A 12484-nucleotide genomic window follows, 5' to 3' on the forward strand; every position below is an offset into this window, starting at 1 on the left:
TTGGGCAATTAAGTCTGTTGTAATATTTGTTTCACTGATGCTCTGTTACAGTGATACAGAGCTATGGACTATTACATGTGTTATCTCCCTGCTAATATTAGCACACGATTAATAGTTGGCATAGAATGAACATCAGAAGACGTCACTGTCCTGTGCCATAAGCATATATTATCCATACACAGAGCTAGGTGACATTGGACCATACATATATAGTTCCCACATACAAATCTTGGTGAGGTCATCCATAAAGATATGGCTCCCAAACTACCGTAGTTAAGATTGGTTGCACTTCGCAACTTCACACAAGTCTACTACTCCCTGTGCCACCGTAATAATATATGCTCCAGTAGACAATAGTGATTTAGAATAACATCAGTAGTACATAGAAAACTCAAATTTACCGTAAAAATGAGACTCCTTGGAAGATATCATCATTGGGCATGAGAAATGGTCCTTCAAATAATGAAATCATGTAAAGCGCAAAGTTTAGGTATAAATGACATTCAGCTTGAATAAATGGCATTCCAGTTAATTGGTTAAAATATAATCACTTTGATTTTAATTACCTAATTTTATATGTTGATAATTTTGTCTTCCCATTGCAATCCAATATTTCTCATTATTATTAAAACTAGCTGGAAGGATGATGTTGTCATTGTGCTATCCAAAGTCTCTCGGTTTATACTGCAGTTCTCTTTTGTCCATTCTTATGTCATTGTGCTGATATTTAACCCAGATATATATCATTGCTAGACAGAGCGTCATGCAGAGCGAAAAGTTTTCTGTCTGATGTGTTTTACGTATCTGATATGTAGCTTTCTTAGCTTCAGGAAATATTATGATGAAACTACATGCAAATATACATTATAGGTTACCATTTTCACATATTTGATAGGTCCAAATTTTAAAGGTCAGATCATAGCAAGATATAAGACACATACCAGGTTCGGTTACTTTGTTATATCACTTTTGATAATGTAAACAATTTGCAAGTATCCAGTTCTTACATTTTATTTAATATAAAATATATTTGAAGATTTATTCTTACAGATCTTACTGAAGACCTTCTGGATGATGGTTTACAGGAGGTAGAAGAAGAAGAAAGAGCTCTGTTAAAAGTCTATGCTCTTAAGATAAGTACCAGAAAAGAGCGAAAAGCAATAAGCTTAGTAAAATTCAACAAATAATTTAATTGCCTAGAATGCAAAGTGAAGATGTAAATAAAAGGAACTAATGGTATTATGAATTAAATCCCTAATAATCTTAGAATTACAGACACATTTCCTATTAATTTAAAGCCCTGAATAAGTTAAATCCACAACTGAGGGTGTTAATGTATCTTTAGAGCTTGTTGGGTGATAACGTTCCAACAGTCCTTTGTTGAATCACAGTAATATAATTCCAGGTTTGAATTCACAATATATTCCAGCGACTGTCTCTATCCAAACATTTTGTCAGAGCATTTTTGTATTTCCAGAGAAAATAATCACTTGAATTCAATAATTTGAAGAAAAAGATTCCAGCGCGAAATAAAATACTGAACACAGGTTAAAAATCAACTTGAAAGTTCTAGATCTTAAAGCATGACTGAACAATCCTCTCAGTTACAAGATGACATAGCTTTCTACTTGTACTCAGGACACTGTTAGCATTTTCTAAAAGAAAACCTAATGCCTAATTGACAATAACCTTCTAGAATGATCCTGATGTTTACAAAATAAAAATGTTAGTTATTATTAGAAAGCAGAACTTGACCTATGTGAATCACACTAAGGGAATTTCAAAACCTAGACTAAGGCCCAAACAAGCATATTTACTTCTTTTGATACTAATGATCCTGATATTAAGCTTAACACATAGAGAATATTTTAGCCATTTATTATTTGTCTGCAAATTTAAAAAAAAAATGTCAATTCAGGTCAAGCAGAAGATGAACTCAATTTTGGAAAAGGTCAAGTCCAACATACAATGTTACATTACAATAACATGTAATGAAGTACAAAATTTAAAATAAAAACTAACAAACAATGCAAATTAAATTTACATAACAGCAGAATTTTGTGAAAGTAATATATAATAAACGTCTTGCCCCTGGAGTCTAGCACTTGAAATAAATTGATGTGTAAAGCTTTAATAAAAAAACAGATGTGATCACAAAAACCACTAAGGTTGTGAATTCCTTTCTTGATAGTTACCACAAAAAAACTAATTGAAAGAACCCATGATAATCTGTTTTGGAAGACGAGCTCGTGTATTAAGGATATCTGCTTAGTAATATCGATTAGTTTAAATTACATGATTATAACATGTTATTTAAATGTATCATACTAGATTGATTGGACCTTTTGTTGTAACCAAATAATTATATTTTAGAACCTTTTACATTCACTATGCTTGTAGATGATACTCAATGGTAGCTGTTGCTGATTAAACAAATTAATAGTATGTTACAATAATATATTTGTCAGTGTGCACTCAAGACCCTAATGTTAATGTTTTCTATAGTCAGTATTGGTTTCTTTACATTGCTTAGGGCTGTTCCATTTAAACATACATGGTACCCAGGGAAGGCAGTGTTATAAAACTATATGCCACGGTACTTTGATATCATCATATTAAAATGATAAGATAATTCTTAATTGAATCTTTGGGTGAGTAACCACTTTAAAAGTGCCTTCCCTGGGGTCCATGTATGTTTTAATGGAAAAGCCCTTACATGGTAAACAGTTGAACAATTCCTATTTCAAATGGTATCAGTGATTGGTGAATATAAGATCTGAAAGTTAAAGGGATTATTTTGTTAGGTAAAAACTGCAAGTCCAGTGTGAAAGCAAAAGAGAAGAAAATGACTAGAGTACCATGATCTCAGGAGAAGGCAGCTGTAGAAAGACAACTGGGAAAATATACAAGAACTGCTTCACTACCAGGAAAAGCAACATGTGAAGAGGTAAAGAGGAAGAAACCTATTATGTCAATGTGTCCATGGAGCCAGATTAAAGCCTATTAAAAGTTCAAAATCTAAAGCTATATTAAAGCTACAAAAACTAGAACCTTTACCTGCAAAATTCAAACAGATGATAAATATTTGCTGGCCTATAAATTGATACTTTTGGAATAGAAAGTCTCGGCTTTATCTTGTACTCCAAATCGGCAAGAACAAAACATCTTTGCAGTGTTATTTACGTGCAAATTAAATACGCTTATGCTTGAGTCTAGTCGTTCCAGTTAAAACCTGTTTGAGGTTAATGTTCTCCAGACCAGGTCAAATGGGGTAATGAGACTACCCATAGGGTATTATGAATACACTACCATGTAATGCCAGGTGCTTACTTATGCACGTTTCTGAACCATTTGTACTAGCTGACAGAAACGTCATTCAGACTAACAACTAGCCTGAGTAAAGATGAAAATCACATGCCACATAACTACAGGAAGTGTACATAACATAGTCTTATTTGTTGGGAAAGGAGAGGTCATTATGGATACAAAGAAAATTACACAATATGATTCAATGGTCCTTTTTGGGATTTACCGAAATGGAGTCTATATGGATATAAATATTGTGAATATTTACATTGAAACTGCAGGTTTATTGTATGTATTTTTTTTTTACATTTACTGTATCGTTTATTACTGTTTTCTCTTTCACAAGTTTCAGATAAACAGGTCAGTAATGTACAAAAATACACGAAATGTGATGGAATGCACATGCCTCTATCATACAAACAGAACCCTGGGAAAGACATTTTGGCATCAGTGATGCAATTTCCCTGTTTCCGGTAATCTGAAATACATACCATTAATATTCCTGAAAATAGAAGTTGCTACGTGCATTTCATACAGCATTGCAAATTTTATTTTATCTGTAACTTATTAAATTTTCAGGTCAACTGTAGCTAAAAGTAGCTAATTTGTTTTAAATATTTTGTTTGAAACGAATTTGGTACTTTTAGTTAGATCTGATGGTGCTGATCTGCAAATTTATGGAAAATTCATGATGCTGTGTTGAACAAACAGCGGTGGAAAAAAAAATTTAGGTATTGCTCTGGCCTTGTCATATAATCAGCATCTATTTATATATGGATGAAGGATAGAAACTGTACAAAATGTGCAAATTCGACTTAAACTTCACAGTGACTTATAGGCCAACAAATAGGGTAGATTTTCCAGTTGTGTTTACAATATGTTCTTCGATTTCATTTTGGTTATTTGATTAATTTGCAATCAAGGCAAGAAAGTTTAAATTGATGTTCAGAGTTATAGTTTTGTTATTTGTACCTTTTCATATTTTTCTTAAGCAAATACTTTTCTGTCATTGAAGTAGTTCATATATGTTAGTCATTCATTGAAAATGCATTGAAAGTATTACCATGTTTGACACATGTAAATTTGAATATTTCCATCGGAAAATAGGTTGTTGTCTCTGAAGTCAGCATTGCCTCAGTATAATTATTTATTACGGTTTCGTAACATGCTGTTTAAATTTTGCTGTTTTTGCAAATATGCTCTTTCTGAACACATTTTTCATATTAGTCTTAAAGAAGTTTGTATTTTAATTTCTTCACCCATAGTAGATTGAGATATGTATACTTTGGTAAGAAGTGTACAACAGTTTTGAAATGAGACATTGCATACCTTAAATGCAAGTCTAGTATAATATTATTGCTCCATCCTAAGTTTGTCTGAATATCCCGAAGGCAAACCTTATTTAACATCTTTCAGATGAATATGTTTATTCAACTGTTCTGTTTGTCAGATGTTTAAAATGTCAATCGACGAGATTATGTCACATCCATATTCTTGACTTGCATTTTTGCACCTTTTTTAAGTGTATTCGAAGGTCTGCTACCCAAGTCTCATTTGTACCATTCTTTTGGACTCAGGAAAAGATCTAATTGGAATACTAGCACAGATAACTTAAATTTTGTTTACTTCTTTCTCTGAATAAGTAAAGATGAAATTATTTTAATTACTCAAATACATTTACACTTTACAAAGGAAATTGTCTTGCTTCTTGATGTTCCTTCCAAAAACAAATTTACAGTTTGACGTTTCATCAAGTTTGGAATGAACTACCTTATCTGATTATAACAGAGATTGTCCATGCAGACAGTAAAGATAAATAAGACGATGTTTTCATGTAACAATGCAGCAGTATTGCATATGTTTTCCTGTGATGCCTCTTTGTCAAGACTCCTCCACTTTAGATGGAAGTTGATGTCCTTTTGTTCATCTGTCAAAACCCTTTGATTACCTTCAATGGTCCAGTGTATTTACTTTCTTTCACTTTAATACCATTGTAACCAACATTTTGAATACTGTTCATGAGCGGGCTCAATATGCATGCTGTGGCCATCTTCTTGTATTTATTCAGTAATGACATACAAATTGACTGAACATGACTTTATTTGGGTTGTATCTTTTATATTAGATATTTTGGTGCAGATGAACCTTTACTGTATGCAGTGAAATATGTGTCAAATTCATACATACTTATCTGAATGGCTTAATTAAATTATAATGCAATTTAATCATTTATTGTTTTCTTTTTCTTCTCAACTTCCTACTGTTATTTGTTGTTAATACTTTGGTTTCAAACATTATTGGGTAGGTGGCCATAGCAGCCCGTGTTGATATACATCAGGCACCAGCTCATAATCCCTCAAGATACGTTTCTTAACCAAATCATAATTAACACTTTGTTGTAATGACCGTGAAGTGTAGATTCTATTAGCTTTGCCAATAAGTACACTATGTACAAATATATTTCAATGCTCTCTTGGCCATATTGATCTACTTCCTCTTCTAAAAAAATTGATACTAACCCACTTTTTATGATATCATCAAAACACAAGCGTGCATGTAAAGGGAGGGGTCGCTTTTCACTTTTCAGTTCTAATTTTTTAATCTAAATGGCATTTCCCCTTTTTCTTTTTCTCTCTGTATTTCCGTCTCTTCTTTTTTATTTCCTTTTGCCTATCGACCACTCCGGTAGCCTAGTGGCGAGAGCGTCATTTCTGGATGAGAGAGGTCGCTGGTTCGAACCATGGCCGAGTCATACCAAAGACATAAAATCGGTACAGCTTCAGCGCTGGGTGCTCGGCATTAAGAGATTAGTGTTGTGACTTGTTATCCTGGTGTTAGGATAATGTGTCTTGGTGGGACAGTGGCATGATGCCCCAGTACTAGACATCACTACATACTGCAACGCTGCAGACATCGCAGCGATATAACAGAAAAATTGTTAAAGCTACGATAAATATCCAAATCATACACATACACCCCATTTGCATATCTATCTATCTATCTATCTATCTATCTATCTATCTATCTATCTATCTATCTATCTCTCCTTCCTCTTTCTGCAAATCCCTCTTTCTGAAATTGAATTTGTCTTTCTCTTCTTCAAATGAATTCTAGTAGTGATGCAAACAAATTCCAATATTGAACTAGATATGGCAGTAGCCTCGAATGTGCTATTGTGCCAACAGTATTAATATTAACTGAAATGCAACCTAAAGTGAGTCCTCAAAAACAGATGGTAAGTCATGCAATAAAGAAGTTCTGTTACTTCTTCAATTGCACAAAACCCCCCAAAATTTAATAACATAACCAGGTTGAAGGTTATTTTGAGAATATTTGAAGTTTTAAACAAGGACAGGTCTCTTACTAAAACTTCAGTTAAGAACATGTAATGCAGCAAGTACTCTTGGAATTCCCAAGAGGAACCCCCGTGTCCTAAATTCAAACTCAAGTAAACGTTTATCTCCATTAATACCGATCTTAATATATAATCTAAGATCATAGATAAACATTAGCTATATATTATATAGTTTACACAAAAATAAGAGTTTTGTCAGGTAGGCATTAAACTCAATTACTGACCAAGGTCAATATCACAATTTAGATATACGTAACAAATACACATAGATAAAGGCCATCACAAGAGTTGTTACATGTTTGTAAAGTTGTACTTTTATATGTCAGAGGAATCTAGAGACTCAGCTACTTCTCAAATTAATGTTAAGAGAAACAGTCCTTTCATCGTACCACCCGTATAATATGTACAAGGACCAACCACTACCAGTTTGCTTTTATTACAAAATACCACTGTAACAATGCATCTTTTGAGAACAGTGAAAAGGAACCTGAAGTTTAAATCTATATGGGGTTCCCCTGCTACCATTGGTCTAAAAAATTATTTCAAACTTAAATACAGTATGTATATCAAGGAGAGCCGAGAAAATTAATGGAAATTTACAACTATACAGAACTCCTCTCCCATCTTTAGTCCAAAGATAATTGGTACATAATTTAATGCAATGACGAGGGGAATCCCTAATACTTGTCATATTCTTCTCATGTAATACCTTGTTTCCGCGGTTTTATTTTACAATTAAATCCAATCAGACATTCACATGCACGATCACTTTAAGTGAACTATGTTCATTGGATTTATCATACAAAAATGTGAAGATAACACATTGTAAATAAGCATTATCTGCTCGTACCACTCGACCTTGAGGATTGCCATGAAAGTTTACCACACGTAGTCTAATTGGTTCTATTTGAAAATGATGCCACTTAAACATTCAACATGGCCAACACAGCATCCATCTTGACAATATTGTTCTCGCTACTTCTGAGTGGATAGTTGCACCAATACGAGGTTCTCACCAACATACTTCTTGTAATGTCTTGGTCCTAAATTAAAATGGTGCCCGGCCGATCTAATGCAAAGTATGGCCACCATGATAGGGATCTTGAAAATCATTTAGCAACCCCATAATAGAAAGTTATATAGCCATCGGGTCTTCACGGACTAACGTATGATGTCTTGTCTGTTCTAAACAAAAATGGTGATGATATGATGTCTAATATGGACACAACAGTGTTGCTTTGATCCTATTAGTTTGATCTTCATGGAAGGGGGATCATGAACTTGTTTCAATATATGAACTGAAACTGTTTCAGTGTAATATATTACATGTAAACAATGAATATTGATGATGTCAGATATTCAAAAAGTAAAATAAAAAAAAAATATGTTTGACAAGCCAATTGGCCATTCTGTCAAGAACCAGGCCTCTGAAAAAAATCCTATGTACACTGGGCAGCAGTTGTAATCATTCCGCCAGCTTTAGGTCCAGCAGGCCTCACGCTCTCGAAATGGATGAATGCTGAATACACTTTATGTTAGTCTCACCAATCAGTGCTAGTCATGACGACTGGTCGATTAAGGATTACAACACGGGCGAAAACGAGTTTCGTTTGTGACTGCCATTGAAAATATCTCATGACCAGACACGCGGACGTGATAAAATCACACATAAATAGACAGATAAATCAGCGAAAAGTGATAAATAGATAATTAAAACAAATCACTATTACGACTTGGGTCTTTCTCCCCCAATAAATGCTTTAATAGTCCCGTCTAAACTTATTAAATTACAAAACAAAGAGTTAAGCTGGGGATTAGTGTAGCCCAGCCTCTTTATGTATAAAACCCCAAAGTTCAAACTTGGGAAATCAATAGCGAAATCAATTTACAGCACACTACTAAAACAATGTAACAAACAAAATATGTACATATATGACAAAGCAGGTTAGTGAGATGTGGTTGCCAAGATTGCATCACAACTTAGTCCACTAGCTAGTGCCTCGTATGAGCGATTACTTTGTTATTTGTCCCACGTTAGCTTGTGGGACCGCAAACTGAAAACGAAAAGTTCGCACAAACTAGACAAACTAGGGTAGAAGATAGCTTTAGCAACAATAACCGGATTTGCATGCATTACAGGTACTAAAATTTGAAGAGAAACGATTTTTATTATAACATCATTGCGGAAACTTTTTATAATTGTGTGCAATCCAGAAATACTTTTGTATACAAATGCAGGTGAGAGGGCTTATAGTAAATGGTATAACTATCAGTTATCTCGGTATAATCATCCACTGTTGGCTGTGTTCAAACTATGCAATATCACAGATCAGAGTTCGAACCGGATGGTTTTAAATCCTTTCCGAAAAGTTCGGCAAACATGGGCATGCAACAAACTTTGTATGGACGTTATTCTTGTATGATCAATCAATGTGTAAATAAATTATGTACTCTAAAGCATCACGAAGGACTTCATGATACAATGAAACCCTGATATAGTGAGTGCTTCAAGTAAGATTATCATCTTTGAGCAGAGATGGCACCACTAAAAAGGAATTTTAGCATAAATTGTATATTAGAGAGCTTAAAAATAAGTTCATTACACAGTAATGCCCTGTAGAAACAACGCTTGTTATTCCAACATTTCAGAACCAATTGCGATTCCAATGTTTGATCACAGAGAAATCACAACTGTAACAAGCAAGAATCGACCAGGACATGTCAGAATGGCAAAGACTGCCAGACTGAGTGTCAAAACAGCTGATACCAAAATACATTTGTAGTATGCAAAAATTTGTCAAAATTTGTCCGTTTTCGCTATATTGCTCTGTTCACAGTAACAGAGTATAGAGTTGCAATTCACTAAGGGAAGAAAGATACCTTTAAATAATGCATACTGAAACTGCGGCCGTGTTACCGTACATAATTGTCGTCCTATAGCAAACTTAGTATGACGATTCCACATGAAGGCATCTCCCTGAATTGGACGTTCGTTCGTTCCATACCCACATGATGGTGTTGTGCTTCCTCATGAATTATTGACATATATATATATATATATATATATAGAGAGAGAGAGAGAGAGAGAGAGAGAGAGAGAGAGAGAGAGAAACAAATTACAGATGCACACCAAAACAGAATGGAAATTGCTATCCCTGGGTTCTACAGAAGAATGTTTGATAATACTAGGCAGAATTAATATTTAATGCAAACATAACCATCATACAGGTAGAGTACGAATTAAAATTTTCTAACCTGTATGATAGTATTATTTGTGTTATACATTTTTCGGACTTACAATCCACCACAATAATGATGTGTCGATTAACAGGTTCCCATAAAGTACGAGATAAACAAAAGTACTCGAACAAACGAGTATTTACAAGGAAATTTAGTGATGTAAAAGTATGGAAAAGTATATAAAATTTACAACATTGGAGGAACATAATACAAAGTCTCAATTATATATTTTAAACATATTTTAGCATACTAAGATACTTGTGCTAAAATACAGAACTGTGTTACCGATGGATCTGAATAAATATAAATAGGTATTTTCTGGTATCTACCTGGCATATTATGTCTTCGTAAATTCGCGTATAAAGGAAATATATAACATGATGAACATTCATATTTCATTGCAGCATATATTTTCTTTTTTCGGGATAAGTAACGGCGCTTATTTATCTACGCGCATCTTATGTCCGTATTGCTACTGACCAAGCCATAATCATGGCCGTAAACCTATCCAGCCGTCCAAAATCAGATACATACGTAATACTAACTGAACTAGTTTTTTTTTAACTTTGTGAGTCTTACGAGCTTTTTGCCTTTAAGAAGGAAGAGCCATGCAAACAATTAAAATATTTCACCCTCTTGATAGGATCAGGACGCTAAAGCATATAACCCAATCCAAGCGTAACGACGAAAAAGGGCATTGTTCACGATGTTGATACGATCAATACACTAAAGAGTATCCCCCAGTTGAGGTGTAAAGGCTATGAGGACATTTGCAAATCCTAAATACACGCTAAACACACAAGTTATGAAACGAATCGTTATCAAGATGATCGTGCAAAAGACGGCTTTCCAAGAAAATTAATGAAAGAAGAGAACAATAAAAAGACAAAGTCTACACAAAATATAACTGAATCTCCTTATGACTTAGGTCAGTTAACATGAAAAGGTCACAGCATGATAGAAGCTAAGATACTATTTACAATAATTGAAAGCACGAGGTGGATAGCAGACAGACCCCCAATGGGACTAATTATAAAATTGGGACTATTGGCAGCTAAAACCCGTGTCAAATAGGTTAGTTAAATAGACGTTGCCTGTTATGATAGAGATGCCTTAGGAAATATTGAAACATAAACTTCGCAATTCAAATTGTCTGTCCCTTGTTTCATCAAATTATTTACCAGCATTGTTTTTCAATCTCAAGAAAGAAATTAAATTTGTGTCAATAATACCGTTACATTTGTGAGTGTAGTATTCTCCAATTCTACTGTAAAAAAGAAATCCGTACCAGGCGATCTTTAAGATTCTTACTTCTACGGTACGCAGTCATCAAAATCACTTAAATTATAGCATCAGACGTGATGAAACTTCAGTAATGTACAATAAGGTACAAGTGTGTCCGAAATTTATGTTTTAAACTTGGTGTCAAAGGATGGTGCGTAACCACTTTTTGTCATGCCACTTTTAGTTGTTTTAGTATCGTATCTCAAAACAGTGTTTCGGTGTAGGCTAATGGTTTTTGTTACGTTTTGTCCATATTTCTAATCTTGCAGCCTCCATTCTTGAGTATGTGAGAAAGCCTGCCAGTAGCTTCTCGTGGATCGGTGGTTCTTTCTGGAGTTTTCCCGGGTTCTTCCTCCACCATTAATACTGGCCGCCATGTATAGCCTATCGTGTGCTGAAAAATGGCGTTAAACCCTACAACAACAACAACCATTCTTGAGTACTCACAGAATTCTCCAACCCGTTTGTAATCACAGGTTTTTGAGCCAGTTTTCATGGTTAGCCATCCGTAAGCTATAATTATTTGCCAGTGCTTTCAGGCCTTGTGATAGTATCCAATTAGTTAACCGTACGTTTTACATGTTGTAAGCAATGGCACATGGTACCATTATGTATGCATTCCAGGATATCACCCAGTTTTGTTTACATCGTAGCTTGTGAATTACCAGTTGTGTATCAGTCATTAATCAGCAACGTGTCAACAATTGTATATGTATTGGGATGATTAGTAAAGACACTCACATAGTACTGGTCCAGCTGATTTTTTAGAAAAGAAACATTTGTTGTCATCTTGAGCAATGTACAATGTTAGTTAAAGTCCAAGCTACAGAGATGAACTATGTATATAATGGTTCCGCGTATAGGAAGAAAAAATATTTAGGTATTAATGCATAAAAAACATGTATATTACATGTAACACCCGATTTGTTTACTCTGACTGACAGTAGTAGTGAATGGGGATCCTATAGGGTCTATGGGACTTATCATTAAAAATACCCTTGGGACAATATAGGGTCTATGTAAATTTAACATGGAGAAAAATCGTGGGACAATATAGGGTCTATGGGAATTAACATGGACAAAATTCGTGAGACAATATAGGGTCTATGGGAATTAACATGGCCAAAAACCCCTGGGACAATATAGGGTCTATGTAAATTTAACATGGCCAAAAACCCCTGGGACTGTATAGGGTCTATGTAAAATTGAAACAGGGAGGGTCTCTATCTCTAAAAAATGAAATAAAAAAAGGGTAGGCAATGGAAAAGCTATCTCTTTTCGAGATATATGGCTGGCCCT

The sequence above is a fragment of the Sinohyriopsis cumingii genome, chromosome 8 (genome assembly GCF_028554795.1).
Source record: "Sinohyriopsis cumingii isolate HCF-2022 chromosome 8, ASM2855479v2, whole genome shotgun sequence".
NCBI lineage: Eukaryota > Metazoa > Mollusca > Bivalvia > Unionida > Unionidae > Sinohyriopsis > Sinohyriopsis cumingii.